The sequence below is a fragment of the Helianthus annuus genome, chromosome 1 (genome assembly GCF_002127325.2).
Source record: "Helianthus annuus cultivar XRQ/B chromosome 1, HanXRQr2.0-SUNRISE, whole genome shotgun sequence".
NCBI classification, from domain to species: Eukaryota; Viridiplantae; Streptophyta; class Magnoliopsida; order Asterales; family Asteraceae; genus Helianthus; species Helianthus annuus.
This window is the reverse complement of record NC_035433.2, coordinates 52,050,670-52,075,485: the sequence shown is the minus strand read 5'-3', so window position 1 is coordinate 52,075,485 and position 24,816 is coordinate 52,050,670. Positions and strand designations below refer to the sequence as shown.

The 24,816-nt window shown below is 38.2% G+C and overlaps 1 long non-coding RNA gene across 3 annotated transcripts; it reads right to left on the bottom strand.

The window, feature by feature from the left end:
• Positions 1-1,203: 1,203 nt before the first annotated feature.
• Positions 1,204-18,384, bottom strand: LOC110903521. Of its 3 annotated transcripts, none has more exons than XR_004868761.1 (5): positions 18,008-18,384; positions 17,437-17,653; positions 16,459-16,525; positions 15,580-15,668; positions 1,204-1,421 (listed from the first exon to the last, which is right to left on the bottom strand). It is a non-coding gene; the product is annotated as an uncharacterized LOC110903521 (long non-coding RNA). The 3 variants fall into 3 exon arrangements; XR_004868763.1 differs by lacking the exon at positions 16,459-16,525 and adding an exon at positions 1,700-1,786; XR_004868760.1 differs by lacking the exon at positions 16,459-16,525.
• Positions 18,385-24,816: the final 6,432 nt, after the last annotated feature.

Sequence of the window (24,816 nt, the reverse complement as noted above, 5' to 3'; positions counted from 1 at the left end):
AACATTTGTTTTTGGTTCCGACCCGTATCATTCCGCGTCGGAACCCATATTTCGAACATTATCTCAATTGTATTTATAACTTGTAGAATAGATACATATTCTACAAAAAAAAAAGTGTAAGTTTCACTTACCTTGCATCCGATGCTCTTTTCCTTCTCATACTTGATTCGTTTGACCCGCTTTCTCCCAAAGCTTCCACCTAGCTTGTTAAGCGCCAAACTATTATTCAATATTCACAAGGTGGTTAGATTAACCATAATTTAATACGATTATTCCACCTTACACATTTCATATCACATTACCATTCATCGTATTGGGGTTAGTTTGACTTTTAAAAGTCAAACGCCCGTTAGCATATAAAATGCACATTCAAGTTCGACAACTAGTTTAAACATTCCATTAATTACCCGGTAGACGTTATTTCTAGGCCACCGTTTTAACTAAAGTTCTAACCAAGTCCATTGCATTTTCAACACTTCAACTAGTTCAAGCGATTATCAAAACTAATTTATTCACTCATTTCACAAGAACTAAGGGTTCTCGTCTATAAGTGAGATCCGTCTCATCATATCACTAGCATTCATCCGAATACCTATTAAAATCAAGTTTTACACACAACCTAGTAGACCGCGATTTCATTTAGGCATTTTAACAAACACCTAGTGGGCATAATTTTTACATATTTACAATCAAGTTCATAACTTGTCATTTAGCCAAAATTAATATCAATTAGGCATGTTCATATCAATTTTCACATTAACAAATCTGAATTCACTTCATAGAACTCAAATTACACTAGAATAACAATCATAATTCTAGTGTTTAACATGTTTCTACAAAACCCACTTAACACCTTCAATGGTGATTATGAATCTCACAAGTAATAAGCAAAATTTCAACAAGTAATTGACTAGGGTTTATCCCTAGACACTATTTCATCCAAGCAACCATCATGCATCATAAATTTCGAATTTCAAGTATTCATTCAGAATTTTAGATGGGACTTTTCTATGAAATTTACATACCTTATGACCCCTTTTAAGAGGAGATCACTATTCCATGCTTGGATTCTGATTTGAAACTGATTTAGGCCTTCAATTTGATCAAATTTGCACAAACTAGGGTTTGAGAGCAAGCTCCTGGTCGCCCCCTGTGTTCTAATCGACCAGACACTGTAAGACCCGTCTCTATTAATCAGTATTATAATATTAAACACGCATTTTATACGAAAATGCAAGCTTACAAAAACTTTTCCAAGTTAAACTTCTTACATAATTTAAAACATTCCAAAATATAATTTCAAGTGTTTACAATATCCACTTTTTTAACTAGAACAAAATAAGATCGTTGCGGAAGCTTCGAGACATGTGTTCGGTTCTCCTTTCTTGCTTGATCCTCATCCGGAGTTCCATAAGACATTCCTAAAATCAAAACCAACATAAAAGTTAGTTTTGACAATTTAACAAAAAGTTATAAACATATTTCCATCCAATTCATTCACCCATTATTCAAAATTCTTGTTTCCTTCGAATTCAAATTTCCGGTTCTTAAACCGAATTATTTGACCCGTTATGGGTGTTTATGTCAAAACTATAATTTTATCAACTCTTATAAAAAAAAACTCTTCTTTCCTCCAACCATAATCCATATTATGGTTGGTACATGTACCCTTCACGAGAGTATCATTCCTTGTGCGTACCTGGTACGGGTCAACATTGACTCGTTTCTAATACATTGCATTACTTTTCGCCAACCTTGGCAAAACATAGTCATACTTTCCGTTTGCCTGTATTTGTATCACTTAGCAATACATAATATTACCAATCGTCACTTATATTATTGTTGGGATTGAACCCTATCAGAGGAACAGATAATTAAAGCCAAAACTGGATCAGAGCAGTGGATCCTGAATAAGCAGATGTTGATATTCAAATCTCTCCCCTTGAAAGTGATTACAACTACTGATGACCTCCTATCTGCGGATCTTGCTAGACTGCTGACCCATAACTGCTGCTCAACTAAAGATCTGATGGAAGACTAAAGTCCTACTGATTCAATCTACTGCCTTGAGTCAAGCACTGCTGATCCGGACAAGTGCTGCTGGGTTTACAGCAGTAGAAGGTTGCAGCAGCTGTTCTAAAGTCTGTTTTGTAATAGAATGTATTAGCAGTAGTTAACACAAGCAGTGTCTGTATAGATCAGAGGTTAGAGTTTGTTAGGAGGTTAGATGTCACTTTCATGGTGACGTCAGCTAAGATGCTCAGTAGTTTGCAAGTGCCTATAAATAGTTCAGTACTTTGTACTGTTCTATTAGCTCTTTGCATCATTCGTCTTCTTTGCACGAACAAACTACTGAGCTCTGGCTGAGGGGGAGTTTGCATTCATTCATCAATCATTGTAATCGTGTTTGAAATAAATTCAATCTTTCGGTTCATTGTGTAAAGATGTTTGATAAAAGTATTACTCTCGTTTGATTGTATGCAAAGTTTGTTTTCATCTTAATTTCCGCTGCACACTCATCCATCTTCATCTTATTTACAAACATAAAATATAATCAAAATCAAACTCAGATCCAACAATTGGTATCAGAGCCTAGACAGTCAAATTTGATTTAACAATCATTTTGACGTAAATAGTTCAGCTCATAATAATTGATACTGATCGTTTGTTCGTCGTTGAAAAACAGAGTAAGGATTAATCACCATTAAAGTTGATTTCTCAGTATCTGTAAAACAACAAGAATGACGTCACAATCACAGGACGATAAAAAACAACATCGGCTCGCTTTTTAAACCACCTATGCTAAAAAGAAATGAGTACAACATCTGGCAGAGGAGGATGGGTCACATCCTCGCTCAACAAAGCACAGGTTGTTGGAGGTCTGTCGTCTTTGGTCCCCATGTTCCTACAGTGCCAAGTGCTGAAGATACTAAAAAGTTCGTTCCAAAACCAGTTGAAAACTATACCGAAACCGACTTTCAAAAGATCGAACTAGATGCTAAAGCGTTTAGCATCATAGCTTCAGCGCTGCCCAATGAAATATATGCTGGACTGTTACACTGTAACAATGCCAAAGAATTGTGGGACGCACTTAAGGAACAATTTGGGGGTACCGAAGAAGTCATAGAAAACAATAGGGAAATCCTGAACCAACAGTATGAAACATTTTGTCATCTTAAAGGTGAATCACTGACGCAACAATTTGAGCGTTTCAGTTGTCTCATCAGTGAACTGAGGCTTGTTAAAACCACTTTTACAAACTCATCTCAAAATAGCAGGTTCCTCAGGTCACTGCCAGAAAAATAGGACACCATAGCTTTTGTCACCCGAAATTCACCTGAGTTCAAGGATCTGACCTTGACCCAACTCCATGGTCGACTCCTGACCTACGAAAGGGAGTTGAACCAGAAAAGGAAGTTACAAGAGTCAGGAAAAACCGTTGATGATTATACATTCGGTAACACTGCTCTTTTGGGTCAAGAAGAATCTGGGAGTAGTGGTAAGGATCAGGGTTATGATCACTTCATTGACATAACTGCTGGTGCAAATTTTAACAACCCTGATCCTCACTCTACAAGTTATGCATTCACTGCAAACGAAAACCAGATGTCAGACAATCTAAGCTTTAAACTCAATGATCTACAGCATTTTGACCCCACTGATTTAGAGGAAATGGACATCCTGCATCAACTGGCCTTGCTAAGTGTTAGAACTAGCAAGTTTTATAAAAGAACAGGGCGAAAATTCCCAGGGTTGCATGGGAATCTAAGGGTTGGGTTGGATAAATCGAAAATCAAGTGCTACAAGTGTAATAGGTTAGGACACTTTGCTAGGGAATGTAGGAGTCAAACTGCTGGCCCCATAATCACTCATCCTAGTTCAAACCCTAGACCTCAAAATCAAAACACTGTGCACTATGCCCAATATGCCCCAGCAGCTCAAGTGAACGCTGCTCACTATGCTGTTGCCCTTGTGCCAGTGCATTATGTCCAAACAGCTGCTCCACAGATCCAATATGTTCAAACCCCTGTCCCTCAGGCACAAGTGCAACCTGCACCTCAAACCACTGCTCCAGCAGCAGTACAACCAGATCAACAAAGCTTTTTCACTCAAGGGTTTGTTGACTGGAGCAGTATGCCTGAAGACCTTAGTGATGAAAACTTTGCACTCTATGCCTCCAATGTTTCTACTCATGATGAATTTTGTTTGATGGCATTAGAGTCAATACAGGAGGGTGTTGAATCTGAAGAGGAATAGCTGGTTTCTGAAGCAGTGGATGAGGTGATTGAAGCAGTGGTTACTACTGTGGCTAATGAATTACTGTTGGGAGAAAGTTCAGGCACCCTAATTGAACCACTGACAGATCCATGGTCAGAAGAGAACAAAGAAGAAAAGGCAGGTGAGAAAGAAGAGAGAGCTGAAGATGAGGAAAATCCCCAATGTGATTGTGCAATGATGGCTGCTGCCAAGGTATCACCTCAAGTTCTTGAAAAACTGTGTTCTGACAATTGCATTATTGCTTTTGCTAACATCAAAGAGGTGAATGAAAACCTTCCTGATAAAATCTTATCTGATGAAGTCAAATTTGAAAGATCTCTAAAAGAACTTAAAAACAAATTGGCTGAAAAGGAGAAAGAGATTAGCAGCATGAAAGAAGAGCAAAGCATAACCAAAACCCAACTCCAAACCTTGGTAGAAAAATACCAAGTTTGTAAAAAGGAGTTAGAATCCACCCAGATCACATGTGAGAGATGGGTGGAATCATGCAAAGGGTATGAGGTTATGCTTGAGAAACAGATAAAAAGCAATGTGAAATTTGGGGTTGGTTATAGAAAACATGATGATGAAAACACTGCTTTTGGAAAATCTGTTTCAACCACTGATGTAACTGCTGAGTTCATCCCCACAAACAAGAATGGCCAAGAAGTGAAAATCACTGACAAACTTGGTAACAAAATCACACTTAACAGACCGATGGGCCCCTCTGCTTTTGAGGAGATTGAAAATCATCAATTTAAACCAAAATGGTCTGATGAGTGTGATATTCTTGAAAATTTCAAGCCAATGGACTTTACATCAACTGATGGTGTTAAAGTTCCAAAAGCTAAAGTTATACCTCTCAAGGACATCCCAGCAGTGGTTAAAGCCTCTGCTACAAAGGAGTCTGAAAAGAGAAAGAAGAAAGAAAAAATTGATAACTTGTTTTGTGAATTCTATGAGAAAAGGAACCATCTAACAAAAGATTGTTTCCACTTAAAAGCTTATGATATAAACAAAACAAGTGTCATAGTTTCAGCTGAAAGTTGCATTGTTTGTGGTAAAACAAACCACAAAACTCAAGCATGTGTGTATCTCAAAAACTTTGATATCAAAAAGAATGAGTACCTTGCTAAAACATCCTTGAGTCCATCAGCATCACCATCGGTCAAATTCACCAAAAAGCAACCACTGTTTGTACCAGTTCAAACAGCTGTCACAAAACAGCTGAACCAAACATCTGTCAAAAGAGATGTTCAGGTTACTGATGCACCTCCAGCCAATCAGTTCAGAAAAGGCAAGGAAAAACAGTCTTACCAAAGGATTCCACACGTTTATGAGACCTACAAAAGGCCATCTAAACCTAAAGTGAATAGGCATCCTTTTGGTTATCAGCAGGTGATTGGTCAAGACCCTCAACAGTGGTTAGCAAAAAACAGTACTAAAACTGTCCAAACCCCTGACCTAACCACTGTCCATCACTCTGCATCCACACCAGACACTGCTGAATCCCCATCCAAAGCCCTGTTGGCTTTGGAGCCCTTAATGAACTAATCCTTTTACTTCATGTGCAGGGAGCTTCTGCATGCTTTGATAGTCTTTGGTATGTAGATAGTGGAGGCTCCAGGCACATGACAGGATGTAAAGCCCTCCTCAAAGACTTTAAAATCCATGGAGGGGGTGATATATCCTTTGGGAATAATAGTAAAGGGAAAGTTCTAGGGTCTGGGACAGTGCAATCTGGAAATGTAAAATTTGAAAATGTCAATCTAATAGACAATCTGAAATTCAACCTTCTGGGTGTATCACAAATGAGTGACAAAGGGTTTGGGTCATTCTTCACAAAAGATTGTTGTAGGATTGTTGGACCAGAAATGGTCAAAATGATTGAAGCAATAATCAAAACTGGTCACACTAAACTTGTTGCTCAAAGAAGTGGCAATGTTTATGTTGTTGATATGTCAAAAGAGTGTCCCAGAGTAGATGCCTGTCTGTTCTCAGCTGCCTCTAACAAAGAGACAAGTTTGGCATAGAAGGCTGGGGCATACAAATCTTAAGACAATCAGTGAAATCTCAAAAAATGGTTTGGTGAGAGGCCTACCACAAAAATTGTTTTCATGTTCTGAAACATTGCATTTCCTGTTTAAAAGGAAAACAGCATAAAAGTTCTTATAAGTCCATTGAAGAGTCCAAAAAAACCCAGTGTTTGCTACACATGGATTTGTTTGGCCCAGTTCAAGTCATGAGCCTCAAAAAGAAAAGATATTGTTTGGTTATTATTGATGACTTTTCTAGGTTTACATGGACTTTCTTTTTGCACTCTAAAGATGAAACTGCAGGCATTTTGCAAAACTTTGTGATACAGGTTGAAAAGCAATTTGACCTTCCAGTAAAAAGCTTCAGGAGTGACAATGGCACAGAATTTAAAAATAAGGAGTTGGATGCCTTCTGTGTGAAGAAAGGGATTGTAAGGCAGTACAGCATCCCTAGAACACCAGAGCAAAATGGGGTTGTTGAGAGAAAGAACAGAACTTTAATTGAGGTTGCCAGAACCATGCTTGCAGATTCAGGTTTGCCATTAACTTTCTGGGCAGAGGCAGTAAACACTGCTTGCTATGTCCAGAACAGAGTTTTAATAAACCCCAGGCACAAAAAGACTACTTATGAAATTCTATATAAAATTAAACCACTGATCTCATACTTCAAGGTGTTTGGCTGCCCATGCTTTATTTTGAACTTAAAAGATTCCATTTCAAAATTTGCAGCCAAAATTGATTGTGGTTATCATCTGGGATACTCAGCCACTGCCAAGGCCTACAAAGTATTCAATACACGGACCAAGGCAGTGGAGGAGACTTTGAATGTAAAGTTCAATGAACTTTCCTCAATGAAAATCCCAGCAAATCCTGCTGATCTGTTTGATCTTGAAAAGTTTACTTTTGAAAATACTGCTGTCAAGACTAACAGTGCAGGTCCAACAGAGGATACAACACTAGACTATGGGTATGAAATCATCATCCCTCAAAGGTCTGCCACAAATGGAAAAGCATCAGTTGTTCAAAACAGCTGTCAAAGCTCAACCACTGCTACCTCAACAGTTGTTGACCAAAGTAGCCCTTCTACCACTGCTTCCACATCCTCAAACACTGCTGACAAAAGTTCTCAAACAGTGGATAAAAGTCAGCAGTGGTCCACTTCATTACCACCCATTCCACCACCTTTTGAAGCCACTGGTGGGTCATCAAAGTCACCAGCAGTGGTTAGCTCAGATGTTACACATTTGCAGCCTTCACCAACAAATGCCATCATACCATACCAAGGAGACTTAATCTTCTTGAGATCTCATCCACCTGATCAAATCATTGGCAACATAAATGAAGGGGTGCTCACAAGAAGCCAAACCCAAAACATTTGTCTTTTTGCTGGTTTTCTATCACTCCATCAGCCAGTCAAGTACCAAGAGGAACTAAAAGACAACAGCTGGGTAGAAGCCATGCAAGAGGAGCTCCAACAGTTTAAAAGACAACAAGTATGGGAGCTTGTACCACTGCCAAACGAGGTTAGTCCCATTGGCACAAAGTGGATCTTTAAGAAGAAAACAGATGAAAGGGGCATTATTGTCAAGAACAAAGCCAGGCTTGTGGTTCAAGGTTACAGACAGGAAGAGGGGATTGATTATGATGAAACATTCGCCCCTGTTGCAAGATTGGAAGCTATCAGACTGTTCCTGGCCTTTGCTGTCAACCACAACATGAAGGTGTTTCAGATGGATATCAAAAGTGCTTTCCTCTATGGTACATTACAAGAAGAGGTGTATGTATGTCAACCTCCAGGCTTTGAGGATCCATTTTATCCTGATCATGTCTACAGGCTAAACAAAGCCTTGTACGGCCTGAAACAAGCACCAAGGGCCTGGTATGAAACTCTTTCCAACTTTCTACTCTCAAATGGTTTCAAAAGAGGTACCATTGATAAAACACTGTTTCTTAAATGGAGAGGGAAAGATTTAATGATTGTCCAAATTTATGTGGATGACATTATTTTTGGAAGCACATGTACCAAAATGTGTGAAGAGTTTAGAGAACTCATGACAGCTGAGTTTGAAATGAGTGCAATGGGTGAGCTACAATGCTTTCTTGGTCTCCAAGTACAGCAATTGCAAAATGGAACCTTCATTCATCAAAGCAGATATGCTAAAGAACTTTTAACTAAATTTGATATGAATGATTGTAAACCATGCAGCACACCCATGGCCACAAATAAGCTGGTCATGTCTGATGAAAAGAATGAGCTGATTGACCAAACACTTTATAGAAGCATGATTGGGTCTTTATTGTACCTAACTGCATCTAGACCAGACATCATGTTTGCAACATGTGTCTGTGCAAGAAGTCAATCAGCTCCCAGAAAATCAAATCTCATTGCTGTAAAAAGGATTCTCAGATACATAAAAGGTGCTCCCACACTTGGTATCTGGTATCCAGCTAATGGGAATATCAAGCTTTCAGGTTTTTCAGACAGTGACTTTGCTGGATGTCATACCACAAGGAAGTCCACTTCAGGAGGGTGCCAGTTTCTAGGTGATTGCTTAGTCTCTTGGCAAAGCAAAAAGTAAGCAGCAGTTTCAACATCCACTGCTGAGGCTGAATACATTGCTGCTGCAAGCTGTACAGCCCAACTCCTGTGGCTTCAAAATCAGTTGCTGGATTTTGGTATCATTGCCTTAAAGACACCACTCATGTTGGACAGCCAGGAAGCAGAAAATATCATAAAAAATCCAGTTTCCCACTCTACCACAAAGCACATCGACATCAGACATCACTTTGTGAGGGATTGCAATGAAAAAGGTTTGATTTCTCTGCATCATGTCCCAACTAAAGACCAGCTGGCAGATGTGCTCACAAAAGCACTTGATACAACCACTTTTGAAAGCTTGGTCTCTAGGATTGGGATGCTAAACATGGAATAACAAGCAACATCTTTTTTTTCTATGAGTAAAAGCAACAAAATGTTTTCAGAATATCAAAAATCCATCCTTAAAAATAGCTAAAAATGAAAGTTTCATTAAATCCTTAAAAGTATGCCATAACCACTGATTGTTCAAAAGTCTGCTCTACTTCAAAAAGCCTGCCCACTGCTGAAAGGCAACCTCTGTTCTCTCATTTCTTGATAACCTCTGTTGTTCAAAAGCAGTGTCTTATCCACTGATAGTGAAAATCATCCACTGCTTTCATCAGTTGCTTTCATCAAAAGTACTGTCCTTCATTTTCACCAGTGGTTGTCACGTGGGCAGTACATAGCAGTCAGACCTTTTGTAACGGCTGCCACGTCAACATTCATTCTCTTTCCTATAAAATTCCCCACTCACCACCAAAACAGGGTTTTACTGTCGAATTGAATTCTTAAAAATTCTCTTCTCAAAGCAGTTTTTCTTCTCATCTCTCACAAATTCCTTCGATCATTCGTTTCAAAAATGACAAAATCGAAGTCATCTGCAAAACCCACATCAAAATCATCGAAAACAACCTCTAAAAAGGAAATCTCCACTGAAATTCCATTCAAAAAATCTCACAATCTCCTGGGTCTTCTCACAAAACCAGGATCCACCGATGTTTTCGATTCCATTATTACCATCATGGCAAAATCAAAGTACAAAACTTTGCTCACCGCCGATGCACCAATCTATTTGGCGACCCAAAGGGAGTTTTGGAAGAATGCAACCCTTGAACAACAAGGAGACATTGCAACCGCCATTAAATCTTCCATAAAGGGTAAAGCTGTCCAAATTACACCACAATCCATTTCCGAAGTCTTTTAACTCGATGACCAAGCAGGTAAAACTTCCTTCACTAAAAACGAGTTGCACATTGACTTCATTGAAAGAGGGTATGAAGCCACAATGATGACGAAACTAACCTTAGAAAAAAGTTATTTTCCTCCTGCACCCAGATTCCTATTTCATACCCTCCTACTATGTGTTTCAAACAAAACCACTTCTTTTAATGAGATCCCTATAAAGATTCAAAATCTGGGATATGCAATTCTTCAAGAAGAAAATTATAACTATTCTCGGGAAATCTTTAAAGATTTGGTTAATAATGTTGAAACCAAATCATTCTTACTATTTCCAAGGTTTTTAAGTTACTATTTTGAAAAGAAATTTAGTAAGGATGATTTAGCTTTAATAAACCAAGGTGAAACAACTGTAATAAATTTCCTAACATCTGAAACTTTTTCACGAATGTTAGCACCTTGCAAAACACAAGCAGGGGTGCCTGAGCAGAACTTAGCAGCTACCACTGCTCCTCAGGTATCTGCTGCTGAGCCTACTGCTCTAGGTGATCAAAGCAGCAGACCATCTGTTTTGAAACCCACACCTACAAAACCCAAAAGGCTTTACAAAAAGAAAAATCAAAAACCCCCCAAACCAATCAAAACGGCAACTCTAGAGGATGAGATACCAGAGTTAATGCCTGTGACAACACAAATGTCACAAGAAACCACTGCTGCTTCTTCCTCACAGCAGTTGGTACAAATATCTCAACCCATAACCATAACTCCTCCTGCTTCTTCACAAAAAGAACAGGTTGTACACAAAGGGCCACCACATTATGATGCTCTGGATACACTCGTTTCCATCATCCACAGCTCAATGCCCGGAGCAAGTCCGCCTTCTACACCAACCATCACATCCACAATTCCACCAAAAACACAACTACTGTTGGATGCAATTGATTTGAACCAGGCATTACTCAGTCCTTCTCAATCACCTGTCAATGAGAATATGCCTCAACCAATGACTGAGCCTGCTGTATCATTCATTGCTAACCCACCAACACAACCTGAGGAGGTTACACCCATTGAGTTACAAGTAACTCTTTGTGGTAATCCAAGTGAAGCAGCCACTACAACTGTTGAACCCACTGGTTTACAGTTGGACAGTGGTTACATCAATAAGACTTCCTTGGAGGCAATTCCTTTTATAGCACCTCTGCCAACCACCAGTGGATTTATTTATCCTACTGGCAACATCAAAAGGTTGTCAAGTGTTGAACGAAGAAGACCCCAGTACCAAGAAAAAAGGGGCATCAGTGGTTAATGTTTGGAGTAAACTCCCTACCTCTACCACTGATAAAACCACTGTTAGTGGGAAATCAGATGATCCCATTCAATTGGGTGATGATTTAAAGTACCAAAAATTGACGGCTCGTGTTGAAAAACTTGATAACTCTGTTGCAGAGCTCAAAGATATGCTCCAACAGTTGTTACAGGTACAAAAGGTACAATCCACTGCTGTTCCACCTCAAGCACCTGCTCTCCAACAGGCACCTGCTACAAATGAGCTCCGGAATCTCTTTCAACCTTTTCTCCATCATCAAGCACAAGTAGCAGATCAGCAACATGAAAAACATGTTCAAGAGCTGAGAAATGCTATGGAGTCTAGGTTCAAAGACACTCAGGCTGATCTCAAGGCTCTCAAAACTCAGATCCTGCACAACTCTGGCACTGCTCCTCCACCAGTGTTCTTCATTGATCAACTCCCCGAAGATAATGCCAAAAAGGGAGAGAAAATTCAGGAGTGGAGAAGGAAAGGAATAACAGATGGTCTCTACTTTGCCAGATGGGAGTAAGAAAATTGATGTAACCACAAATGCACTTGCAGAAGCACTTGCATGTGTGAAAAGGGATAGAGAGGCCAAAAAGAAAGCCAGGGTGGATTATCCGGATCAGGGTACTTCAGGGTCAAGAGATGATGAAAATCTTATTGATGAAAAGAAGAAGCCTACAAGAAAAGTAAGGCTACCCAAAATCCATTCCAGTCAGACGTTCAAAATCTGCTCAAAAACCACCACCTAAAACAGCTGTTGTAACTCCTGTTGTATCAGCTGCTGTTGGTACTTCAGTAGTTTCAACATCTGCTCCCACTTCAACACACACCATCTCAACACACACTACATCCACTGCTTTACCACCATCACCACCAAAATCAAAATCACCTCTTGTCAAAAGGCAGAAGACAGCAGTTGTTATAACTTCTGCTGTAAAGACAATAGTGGTTGGAACACCAGTTGTTTCAACAGCTGTTAGTCTATCACCCACCACTGCCACTACAACCACCTTTCCATCCAAAACATCATCAGTCCCTCCTCAAATAAAGAGGAGAATGCTAATTCCTAAAGATGATGTCTCTTCACCATCACAAACATCTTCAAAATCTTTAGCTCTTGTCAATATACCAAAACCAGTTCCACTTTCTTCAGTTCCAATGCACAAACCCTTACCTCCTGCAGGTGTCCAATTTCCTCTTGAACTAGAAGCTGTTAGAGAAGAAATAAAATCTTTTTATATTGAGGATGACCCTGCCAAAAGGAGCTTGCCTTCAATCAAAGGATATCCCTGGCCCAAAAATATTGATGAATATTTGAAGATAAAGACCAAGCAAGCAGAAGATATCTCGAAAAGAAACGCACAAGGGAAATCTGACAAAGAAGTTTCAAGATACTATCAATATCTGCTCACACAAGTCAGTTCCCTAGAACGTTTTGCAAAGAATGTCAGTCAACAAATTTCAGAAAGAGCAGCTGCAACTTTGAAGAAAGACTACATTGAAAGCATTATGTTTCACAAGAGATACAAAGGAGAGAGACACATGTACAAAGAGTGGACTGTTCCTGAGCTTGAAGTTGAAGCAGCAAGAATTCAAGACATGATAAAAAGGAAAGTCACTCACACTCCTCCTGATTGGGCAAAGTTAAAAAAGAATGTACCTGACAAACAATTGGAACTAAAGAGAATGAAAGAAGAACTGGTTGCTGCTGATTTTGGTACAAAAAGACAAATTGCTAGATGGAAAGAAGATATGATCAGGTCAACCTACAAAAGGTTGGAGGAATTAAGAAAGAAAGATCCAAAAATTCCTCAAAAACCTGACTATCCTGAAGCAGAGGTTTCAAAAAGGCCAACAAAGCTGCACACCAGGAAAGCCACTGCTCCTACTGGTACTGCCTTTTACAAAAGAAGGAAACAAAGCCAGTTAGGAGCTGAAACAGTTCAAGAAATTCTTACTGGAAATGCTGTTGTAAAAGAAGGCTTGTTAAGAAAGTTAAAAGAAGAACTTGAACAGGAAAACTCTGCTACCACTGCTCAGCCAGTGATGAACAGGCCAGCCTCACCAAATACTTCTGCAAATAAGCATCTCCCAAGAAACCCACCAGGCTCAAAAATACAAAAGTGGGAAACTGACAAACAGACCTGCGTATTGACTTTGCTCAGGTCTGGTGGAGAAGTGGAGAAAATATCAAGGGAACAAGCTCTTGGCCTGAGTCTTGAAGATTTGCAGGATCTCCTTGATCTTCCACTTAGCAGGGATGATGAAGATACAGATGCCCTTGACTTTGAATTACAATTTAAAGGTCAGATCAGGGAGCTGTTAATGAGGCAATAAAATGTCCACAAGTAATGAAGGGTTTTGGCATTATCTGTTCCAGGGGGAGATTGTTGGGATTGAACCCTATCAGAGGAACAGATAATTAAAGCCAAAACTGGATCAGAGCAGTGGATCCTAAATAAGCAGATGTTGATATTCAAATCTCTCCCCTTGAAAGTGATTACAACTACTGATGACCTCCTATCTGCTGATCTTGCTAGACTGCTGACCCATAACTGCTGCTCAACTAAAGATCTGATGGAAGACTAAAGTCCTACTGATTCAATCTACTGCCTTCAGTCAAGCACTGCTGATCCGGACAAGTGCTGCTGGGTTCACAGCAGTAGAAGGTTGCAGCAGCTGTTCTAAAGTCTGTTTTGTAATAGAATGTATTAGCAGTAGTTAACACAAGTAGTGTCTGTATAGATCAGAGGTTAGAGTTTGTTAGGAGGTTAGATGTCACTTTCATGGTGACGTCAGCTAAGATGCTCAGTAGTTTGCAAGTGCCTATAAATAGTTCAGTACTTTGTACTGTTCTATTAGCTCTTTGCATCATTCGTCTTCTTTACACGAACAAACTACTGAGCTCTGGCTGAGGGGGAGTTTGCATTTATTCATCAATCATTGTAATCGTGTTTGAAATAAATTCAATCTTTCGGTTCATTGTGTAAAGATGTTTGATAAAAGTATTACTCTCGTTTGATTGTATGCAAAGTTTGTTTTCATCTTAATTTCCGCTGCACACTCATCGATCTTCATCTTATTTACAAACATAAAATATAATCAAAATCAAACTCAGATCCAACAATTATTATACAACTTCTGACCAAGTATTGAGTCAAAACTAAGTGTTTAAGACCCCGAAACAATTTCTGCAAGTACGGGCCTGCTTGCTGTCAACAACTATTTTGTTGACAAAACGTCCACGAAAACCACGTTAAACAACTTTCGAAAAATTTATAAAAATTACCAATCATCATTTATATTGTTATACCACTTCTGACCAAATATTGAGTCAAAACTAAGTGTTTAAGGCCTCGAAACAATTTCTGCAAATACGGACCTGCTTGCTGTCAACAACTATTTTGTTGACAAAACGTCCGTGAAACCCACGTTAAACAACTTCCGAAAAAGTTATAAAAATTACCAATTATCATTTATATTGTTATACCACTTCTGACCAAATATTGAGTCAAAATTAAATGTTTAAGGCCTCAAAACAATTTCTGCAAATACGGACCTGCTTGCCGTCAACAACTATTTGTTGACAAAACGTCCGCGAAAACCACGTTAAACAACTTCCAAAAAAGTTAGAAAAATTACCAATCATCATTTATATTGTTATACCACTTTTGACCAAATATTGAGTCAAAACTAAGTGTTTAAGGCCTCAAAACAATTTCTGCAAATACGGACCTGCTTGTTGTCAACAACTATTTTGTTGACAAAACGTCCGCGAAAACCACGTTAAACAACTTCCGAAAAAGTTAGAAAAATTACCAATCATCATTTATATTGTTATACCACTTTTGACCAAATATTGAGTCAAAACTAAGTGTTTAAGGCCTCAAAACAATTTCAGCAAATACGGACCTGCTTGCTGTCAACAACTATTTTGTTGACAAAACGTCCGCGAAAACCACGTTAAACAACTTCCGAAAAAGTTAGAAAAATTACCAATCATCATTTATATTGTTATATCACTTTTGACCAAATATGGAGTCAAAACTAAGTGTTTAAGGCCTCGAAACAATTTCTGCAAATACGGACCTGCTTGTTGTCAACAACTATTTTGTTGACAAAACGTCCGCGAAAACCATGTCCATTTTATTATTCACAATGCTATCCATTATACAAGTAAGTATTCTATTCTAGAAGGTGTAAACTTTACTTACCTCGCATCCAAATTACGCTTTTCTTCTCCTTCTTGATTCGTTTGACCCGCTTCCTCCTCCAAGCTTCCACATAGCTTGTTAGCGTCAAACTATCATCATCGTTTACAAGGTGGTTAGTTTAATCATAATTTAATACGATTATTCCACCTTACGCGTTTTATATCTAAAATTATCATTCATCGTATTCTAGGTCAGTTTGACTTTTTAAAAGTCAAATGCCTATTAGTATATAAAATGCACATTCAAGTTCATTACTAGTTTAGGCATTCACAATTTACCCGGTAGGCGTTCTTTTAAGCCACTGTTTTATCCAATCTTTTAACCCGGTTCATTATATTTCCAACACTTCAACTAGTTCAAGCGATTATCAAAGCTAACTTATTTATTCATTTCACAATAACTAAGGGTCCTCATCTATTAGTGAAACCCGTTTCGTCATATCATTAGCATTCATCCGAACACCTAATATAATCGAGTTCTACATATCAACTAGTAGATATCATGATTTCAAACATCCATATTCATGAAATAAATTACTAATTTCATTACAACATTCAAGACCAATTTCGAATCATGTATGGTCAAGTACTCAAACTTGAAATTTGTTTAAGTACCTTGACTTTACTATTAAATATGATGATTCTAATCACTAGTTAGACACTAACATCATTATATTACAAAAACCCACTTAGCTCATACTTGATTAGTTGACTAATCACTAGTTCATGGCACAAATTCAACAAGTTTGCACCTAGGGTTTTGTTCCTAGACTTATACTCACATCAATTTCACTAAAACATTCAACTTTCATACAAGAATTTCGTTCATGCATGATTATCAAAATTTCAAAATATCACCAAAATATAAATTTCAACATACCTTATGATCCCCTTGACTTGGTGATCGTTTATGTATATTCAAATCCGAATTTGGCCTTCGATTGATCCTTCAATTTGAAGATTTGGTTAAGTTAGGGTTTCACCCTTTTTTTTTGTCTCCTGATGTTTGATCCAGAACACACACTTGGTGTGTGTGTTTTGTTTTAAATTTTCTTTTAATAATTAAACTTCCAAGTTTTTCCCACTTTGGTCCCTTATGTTTAGTTAGTTATGAAGTAGGTCACAACCTATATACTTCCAACATTATCTCTTTTTACTAACTTGGTTAAAAATTCCTAGTTAACTTAGTGGGTTCGGGGAAAATATAACCCGTTTTATTTTAAGTCCCATTAACCCGGGCTTCTTACAAACTTTGTTTTTCTCTAAGTGTTTATTCTTCTTTTTAATTAATATTTAGGATTATTTATTTAAATCCTAATATTCACCGGGTTAAATTTTACCACTAACAGTATTTCACCCGTTCATTAATATTAACGTGGTTTGGCTATCGAACCCGATTTCGGGGTGTTACAGACACACACTTCAGTGTGTGTTTGGTGTGGTTATTTTTGTTTTAATCATATCACTTTGAAATTGTCCAACTTTGGTCCCTCAAATATCCATGGTTTTTAAAAGGCTTACTAGGTCATGCTTCTTTATTGTTTTTAAACAAATAATTAACTAGGTTAATTACCCCTAGTTAACTTAGTGAGTTCCGGGAGCTCTAACCCGTTTATTTTAAGTTCCGTTAACTCGGGCCTTTTATCCATTGTATTTTTTGAAAGTTCTTATCCGCTTTTTAATTAATATAGGATTATTTATTTAAATCATAATATTTACTGAGTTTCTTTTACCACTAACGGTGCTTTACCCGTCTTTTAGTATTAACGGGGTTTGATAACCAAACCCGTTTTCGGGGTGTTACAGCAGCCCAACCGAAATGAAAATTTCAGACCGTTGAATTCCTTACAAAGCTCACCATGATTTCTGCCGGAATCAAGCCGTCCCTTGGCAGGCGTTGGAACAACCGAAAGTAAAAATACCTTCCTCTAACCTGTTCGTCACCATTTTGCGTCTCTAAAGCTCGTATTCCTTGATCTTCAAGCAACTTTCCAAGACCTGCATTGCCTTGTGTCCCCTAATATAAACATAGCGTGGAATCTCTTCGTTACGCCTGAATCATAGCGTGTACCTTGCTGTCAGTGTCAAAACCAAAATCATAAACACCACACCATGCAAACAAATCAAAATGCAACTCAAATCAAAATTAAAAAATACAGCAAGATTTTTTTAACTGAAAGTCAATACTTGTGTTACTTATAAAGCTCGGGCTTGAGCTCGGCTTGGTTCGAGTTATGTTTCTAAACCTCAAGCTTGGCTCGTTTATTAATAATTAATTGATTAATAAGTTTTCATGTATATATTTAAAAAAAAAATTATTGCTCTTCCTGGTGGTCGTGATCTGAGCTACAATCCCTTTCCCAACTCCATCTTCAATGGGTATAGGCCCACCTGAAATTTAGATGAACATGTAAAGGAAATGAACTTACAGTGAATTCAACTTCAGCATGTTCCTTCTTTTCGTACACTCTAGTGAGTAGTGATCATAGTCACATAAATCGCTCAATAGGCCACGATCTACGATCCGGATCGAGCGTACCGATTCGCGGTACGAACGCGTTCCGGGAACGCTCCAAATCGTGAATTCGACAGTGAAATTAGCATTCCGAACAACTAATTGAGTCATACCTGTTGATATAGGAATCATGAATTCCTAATTTGCAAAACACTTTTCTTGAGTATTCTGACTTCCGACTTCCCTCGTTCCCATTCTCAATTCGCAATTCTGATTTTTTATTGAAATGTTGAACCATTGTATTTTGTATTTGGAAAGAAAACCAAAAGGTGGAACGAGGAAGATGATGAAAGTGACGGCAGTTGTTTTTTTAGGGTTTACAATACATCCTAATATTTCCTTTTTGTTACAGTTTAATCCTTAATGTTACAGTTTTGTCAAATTTGACCCTAATATTTTCTAATTTGTTTATTTTCTTCTTTTTTGAGTTTATTTATTGTACATATAGCTTGGTTAGTTGTACACTGAATGTATTAAAGAGTTTTCTTGCTTCTTTATGTTGTAATCGTACCACATTATATGGTACATCGTACTGAAGCGATCTGAAATAAGCCTACCCCACCTCGTACCGAATTTTAGAGACCTAGCAAATTGCGATCCTATTACCGGAGCGTACCGCGAACCATGTGACTATGGTAGTGATCTACCCAAGCATGAAAAAAACTCAACAAATATAATAAGTCGATGTATTTATTCAAAAACTAATTGAACAATATAAATTTACCGTCATCGACGTAATTATCATTAACAACAACTGAATTTTGGTACGTCTGATTACCACCAAAAGCAAGATTTCACTAACCAAAATGGGTGTCTTTTTGCAGTCTATGTTAGGCTATGGGGTATGGGGCTTGGATTGGGGCGTGTGTTAGGGTAAAACACCCAAGCCACCATTCCGGGTGGGCTTGGGTTGGGGCGTGGCCTTTGGGGCTTGGGTTTCAAGCCGGGCGTGGGACGGTCTGGCCAAGCTGACATGGCGGGCTCTCACTGGACAAACCAAACTAGCCGTTGGCCAACGGCTATCTTAAAAAAAAAAATTATTTTTTCACTATAAAACTCACATTTTTCTTCCATTTTTTACCACATTCAACCACATCTTCTATAATCATCTTCAATTCTCCTTCTACAAAACGAAAAAATGCATCCTCATAACCGTGCTTATGACCCGAGCAACCCGTTTGCATTCCGAGAAAAATAATCCTAGCCCACCACCCAATCGTCCAATGCCTCGTCCATTTTTCATACACTATTCTATGCCCCATGAAGCGAGTTATGCATCGCTTCTTGGGAATCGTTTGTTTACTAACTTCCCACACACCGATGATTCGATACCTACCCCGTTTACACAAACGCCCATCAACCTTTTACCAACCTCCATCGACCTTTCACAAAACGAAACCGTCCCCGAAACTCAACCACCCAACGATGGTCCTTCCGCATCGAAACCCAGCAAAAAGAGAAGCAATAAGAAAAAAACCGAGGCGGATAAAGCACTCGAAACCGTCAAACGAAAACAACTAAAATGGACCGTTCCTGAAGAACTTGCATTGACGAGAGGTTGGTTTCAACAATCTCAACACGCAACTTTAGGTATTATTAAACTTTGTTTTTATTAATGGTTATTTTTTACATAACTTTATAATATATAATTTTTTTTTATTAAAATAGGAAATTCTCAACATCGAACCCATTTGTGGGAAACGGTTAGTAGAGTATTCCATCAATAATTGAGAAGGGAGGCTTATCGTGAAACCGATAGCTTATCCTCGAATTGGAGCGAGATTAGCGGCCAACTTACAAAATATAGTGGGTTTTTAAATAAAGCAAAGCAAAACCCAAAAAGTGGTGAAAACGAAGCCGACCTTGTGACGAATGCATTGGTTCAATTCAAATCAAATGTGGGGACCGACTTCCGTTTCATGCATTGTTGGGAGATTTGTAAGTTCCATCCAAAGTGGGAATATAAAAGTTAGGAAATTTTTTTTTGTAATTTTCTTTATTTAAAAATATTAAAAAAATTAAATTTGTTGTTTTTAATATATTCAAATAGCCCAGCCCAGCGGGTCAGCCCAGCGAAGCCCACCAAATCCACGTCCCAAACCCACGCCCCACCATACCGTGTAGAATGTGGGTCGCCCCATGTCTGTTCCTCAAGCCACGTATCAACTAATGCCCCAATCCAAGCCCCACCATACCCACGGTGTTAAAAGTAAAATGATTCAAAAGGTATTTTTGCAGATTTCACCAAAATGGGTGTACTTGGGAAGGTATAACATCAAAAGGCTGCACATGAACAACCATTCCATGGACACAATAGGTAAACATCTTAAATTTGAAACCTTTTACCTAAATCCATTTATGAACAGACGCCATTATATATATCTCAATTTCATAAAAGACTAAAGAATGCATGTTGCCAAAAAAAAAAAAAAAAGAATTACTTATTTTTTAGAGTACCACTCTTTTGATTAGCTAAAGAACCCTGATAAGAATTTACCTATATATTAAAAAAGGAACTCAATGAACAGTAGTAGTGAACAGTAGTAAACTATATATTAAAAAAGGAACTCAATGAACAGTAGTAGTGAACAGTAGTAAACAAATAAATATTCAAAAGAGAAATTAATTAATAGTAATGGTATCGGGGACCGGTACTGGTATCAAATTTATCAAACTGGGTGTATTTTTGGTATCCGTTCGGCACCGATATTCATCGGGTTTTACCCTCAAATACCAGTGCCGTACCAATACCGACCGTATCAAGCCGTACTGTACCAGGTATATTCAGTACCGATACCCACTTTTGGGGATTTTGGTAACGGTATTTTCGGTACCGGTTGGTACCGAGCTCATCAAATCCTGTACCAACGTAGCAATGCAAGTAATTGCACAGTTTAGATTACTTTTCATACACACAGTAAGTAAACTGTATTTCGTTTGAATGAGGTTTTATATACACAACAACTTATTTTGCTTTATTTTTTGTAGGAACTCAATGAACAGTAGTAATGAACAGTAGTAAATAAATAAATATTCAAAAGAGAAATTAATTAATAGTAATAGTATCGGGTACCGGTACCGGTATCAAATTTATCAAACTGGGTGTATTTTTGGTATCCGTTCGGCACCGATATTCATCGGGTTTTACCCTCAAATACCGGTGTCGTACCAATACCGACCGTATCAAGCCGTACTGTACCAGGTATATTCAGTACCGATACCCACTTTTGGGGATTTTGGTAACGGTATTTTCGGTACCGGTTGGTACCGAGGTCATCAAATCCTGTACCAACGTAGCAATGCAAGTAATTGCACAATTTAGATTACTTTTCATACACACAGTAAGTAAACTGTATTTCGTTTGAATGAGGTTTTATATACACAACAACTTATTTTGCTTTATTTTTTGTTTTTTTACGTAATGAATTAATTGTAGCATGTAAAATTAACTTGGATATTTAGATTATTGATGAGCAAATCATATCAAATCCTGTAATCAAACCGGTATCGTATCGGTACCAAATTTACTATATCAAATCATTTTTGGTACCAATTTGGTACCCACCTTTTGGCATTTTCAGAATCGTTACTTTCGATTCGACACCGGTCTAGCACCATACCTATATTTATTGATTTTTACCTTCAAATACCATACCGTATTGTACCGAGCTTTTTCGGTGCCGGTACCTAATTTCGATGATTTTCCGGATCGGTACTTTCGGTGCCGTTACCGATACCGAGCTCATCCATATTTTAACGTGTTAGCACTGTAATAACTGAACTGAAAACAACTGAATTTCCAACGTGTAGGACGTGTGGGTCCTATTATTATATATTAGGTTATTTAAAATCGCTTCTTTTAGGACGGATTGACTATCCTTTTCACGACAATTTTATTTATGTTTTGATATTCGGTATTCGGTATCTGCTTGCCGTTGCTGACACACGTTTTGCAGTCATTGGGTCCCCGCCGCAACGCGCGGGTGGATTTTAACTAGTTTGATTCAAAAAAATGAATTATAACAGTGACACAGAGAAGTAGGACACAACATTGTAATATGTCGATATGCATTGTTATTGTGACATACACACTAACATTATCTGTTTTGACTACAAGAAAGTTGTGGTTTTGTTTTAGGTTGCCTAAGTGAAGAATTTCCATGATCACCCATCACAGATTATCCTCAATCAAGCACACTTAACCACGGAGTTCTTCTTGCATCTAGTTGATAATGTTTAAGGCAGGGCGTCACTTTTGGTCTAATATATTTCCTATAGACATAACAATATGACGTATGATTTACCTAAGATGAACACCGTCGCCCTTAAGATTTATCATCCTTTTAAAGTTGATAATATTTTGATAAAAGATTGTTAGATTCTTTTGCATACATTATTAAGATTTAGGCTGCTAGAAAGTTTGTAGTTGATGATATTTTGTTATAATTCAACATTGACCCTTCTTTTTTATCTATGTATCTAAGCAAATCATGAAAAAAAGATGTGTGCTGTCTACACCAAATATAAGACACATCAAGTGTAATAAGATATGTAATAATTCAAATCCAAATTTTGCACAAATTAGTAAGATTTAGATTGTTAGAAAATTTTGTAGTTGATATCTTTTTATTATAATTCAACATTGGACGTTTTTTTTAATCTATATCCAAACAAATTATGAAAAATATGTTTCTTCAAATGTCTTGTTTAAATGCAAAAAGTAAAGGTCAGAACATGACAACGAATTATTTTTATATAATACAAAATTGTAATTGTAAGTTATTATATTATATTATATTATATTATACATATATTATTATTATTATTATTATTTTATTTTATTATTATTTATTTAAATTAAAAACTGTACGAAATGAACAGTAATGAACAGTGGGGTAAAACCCACCATCTACCACGCATCCAAATACCCACCGCCCTTCTTATACACATATATTAAAAACTGTACGAAATGAACAGTAATGAACAGTGGGGTAAAACCCACCATCTACCACGCATCCAAATACCCACCGCCCTTCTCCTTTCTACAAAACCTAACCCTAACCCATATGAAACAGAGTTCAGAGAGAGAGACAGGGGAGAAGAGCTGGGTGACAGAGCCGGCGAAGTCTTCGGCTTCGACACGGTGGACGCGCCGCACATGGCTCTTCGGCGTCGACAACTATCATACAATTCAGTTATATAACACGTCCCATACCGTGTCCCAAATAATAACAAGTTATCATAGAAATCAACTAAACAATATGGGAACTGTTCCGACAACTCAAATTCTTAATTATTACAGACCGAATTTAAATATTTTTTTAAGACTTCTAGACGGCTAACGGTAGATCTTACTGACTACAGGTGCCAGTACAAGATCTACAGATAATTATGGCCCTGGAGCAGGTATGTGGACACTGTCCTAAGGTCACAGGCTCCTAGAAGCTTATTATTGCCTCGCTTCCCTAGCACGCTAGTAGCTTAAACACCTGTCACATACGTTAAAATAAAAGTCAATACATATAATGTAAAGGTGAGTACACAAGTTTGATATAGCATATAAAGTTCGAAAAGTTTACGCATAACCAAGCACGTACACAAGGGTAAACGATGCATGTAAATTATCAACATGGGACCATCGATACCAACGACTTCGAGTTGACTGTCCGAGACAGTTCGCAATACATGATTACCACTGTAATCCATGCAAGTAATTGTCCTTAGCAACCCCCGTGTGAACGGGTGCTGAGTCCAAACTATAGTACTACGTTGCTAAAGCAGGCAGATAGCACTCCACGTGTAAACATAATAAACAGCAATCATTTAGTCAAGTAATACATGCAAGTAGGTTAGCGTTCAAATAGTTTGTGTCGTTTGTGAATTTGATAGATTACGTATGTAACACCCAAAAGTGCTGAAAGCAAAAAGGGATCGAGTATACTCACAGTGGTTGATCGTGGATTGAGAGGAGCACTGAGAATAGGTTAGCCTGAATGGTTCGATAACAATACAATGAGTAATGCGGAAAAGTGAACAGTGGAAACTGGATCGGATAGACCATTCGATCGGACAGCTGTTCGATCGAGTGGGCTGTTCGATTGGGTTAAAGTCCGTTCGAACGTCCCGTTCGATCGGCCGGCTGGCTCGATCGGCTGGTTCTTTCAAGTGGATTGTTTCTTCCTTGGATGAGAAAGATGTGTTTGTGTATGATGGTTTGTATTTTTGAGGTTCTTACAGCATTACCTTTCAAGTTGGCCGATCGAACAGCTGTTCGATCGGTTAGTCCAACCGATCGGTTAGCAGCTGAGGTTTGGCAAAGTGTCACTCGATCGGGTGGCATGCTCGATCGGGTGACATTCCAATGTTTCGAAAAGGTTAAGTGTTGAAGTATAGTATCTCATGATTCGAGCAGTAATGTTCAATCGAGTGGCGTAGTCGATCGAACAGTACCTCGTCAATACTACACTTTTGTGAGTTGGTGGGTCCAGGTGCTAGTCGATCGGTTAGCCTAGCCGATCGGCTGGCGTAGTCGTTCGGTTGGGCTGTTCGATCGAACAGCCTAGCCGTTCGGCCAGCTTCTCGATTCGGTTAACCTATCACTTAACACTTGGTTATTCCCGTTAATTGTTGATGTTTTAGAGATATTTTGAATACGAGTTGAACCACAAAGCTGAAGTCCCTACTTAGTCTACTGACTCGAGCAGGAATCACCCAAGCTCGGTC